Genomic DNA, 1,755 nt, shown 5'->3' with positions numbered 1-1,755 from the left:
ATAACCAGCTCGAAGAACCTTTCTTGCCAAAGTAAGCCCATTCATGTGTGTACCGCAAATTCCAGCATGTATCTGTTCGATAAGCCTCACAGCTTCAGCAGCATCCACACATCTTAAAAGACCCAAATCAGGAGTCCTCCTATACAGGACTTCTCCATTTAGAAAGAAATTGAGAGCCATACGACGTATCGACTTCTTGTGATTAGATGTAGCGTCTTCTGGATATGTCCCAGACTCCAAGTACCTCTTTATGTCAAAATACCAAGGCAAACCGTCTGGTTCTGATTCAACATGTGAACAATGGACTGGATGTTCCTTCAACTCTATATCCAGCGGGTCAATGTAATCAGTATCCGGATGTTTGATCATCGAAGCGATGGTGGCCAGAGCATCGGCTAATTCATTTTGTATTCTGGGAGTATGTCTGAACTCGATCTTGCGAAACCTTTTACACAGATTTTGCACATACTGTACGTAAGGTATAATTTTTGGGTTCTTCACAGCCCCACCTTGAACCCGATGAATCAAGAGGTCTGAATCTCCAATAACCAATAACTCGTAAACATTCATGTCGATGGCCATTTTTAAACCAAGAATACAAGCTTCGTATTCAACCATGTTGTTTGTGCAATTAAATCGGAGTTTAGCTGCCATAGGATAGTGCTGACCAGATTTTGATACTAAGACTGCTCCAATACCTTTACCTTGGTGATTCGCCGCTCCGTCAAAGAATAATCTCCAACCTGGATACGCTTCAGAAATATCTTCACCCACAAATGACACTTCTTCATCGTGAAAATACGTCTTGAGTGGTTCATATTCTTCGTCAACGGAATTTTCTGCAAGATGATCTGCCAAAGCTTGTGCCTTTATCGCCTTCTGAGTCACGTACACGATATCAAACTCACTCAACAGCATTTGCCATTTAGCTAACTTTCCGGTCGGCATCGCTTTCAGGAAAATGTACTTCAATGGATCCATTCAGGAAATGAGATATGTAGTATACGAAGACAAATAGTGTCTCGACTTCTGGGCAAGCCACGTCAGAGCACAACATGTTCTCTCCAGCAAAGTGTAACGAGACTCGTACGGAGTAAACTTCTTGCTTATATAGTAGATAGCCCTTTCTTTCTTTCCTGTCTCGTCGTGTTGACCAAGTACACATCAAAAGGCACTATCTGAAACAGACAAGTACAGCAACAAAGGACTCCCTTCTCGCGGAGGAACCAATACCGGTGGGTTAGACAAATAGTTCTTGATAGCATCGAAAGCAGTTTGGCATTCCTCAGTCCACTTAGTCGGGGCATCTTTCTTCAGCAACTTGAAAATAGGCTCACATACCACTGTTGATTGTGCTATAAACCGGCTGATATAGTTTAACCTCCCTAAGAAACTCATCACTTCTTTTCTTGTTTTCGGCGGGGGTAACTCTTGAATTGCTTTAATCTTGGAGGGGTCAAGCTCAATACCTCTTCTGCTGACTATAAATCCCAACAACTTCCCAGCTGGGACTCCATAAGCGCATTTGGCGGGATTTAACTTCAAGTTGTACCGACGCAAACGTTCAAATAATTTTCTTAGGTGTGTCAAATGATCTGAACTCTCGCGGGATTTGATTATGACGTCGTCCACGTACACTTCAATTTCTTTATGAATCATGTCATGGAAAATAGTCGTCATGGCTCTCATGTAAGTGGCACCGGCGTTCTTGAGGCCGAACGGCATCACCCTGTAGTGATATACACCCCAAGGTGT

Source organism: Solanum pennellii, chromosome 3, assembly GCF_001406875.1.
Source record: "Solanum pennellii chromosome 3, SPENNV200".
Classification (NCBI taxonomy): Eukaryota; Viridiplantae; Streptophyta; class Magnoliopsida; order Solanales; family Solanaceae; genus Solanum; species Solanum pennellii.
Note: the sequence above shows the minus strand (reverse complement) of the source record.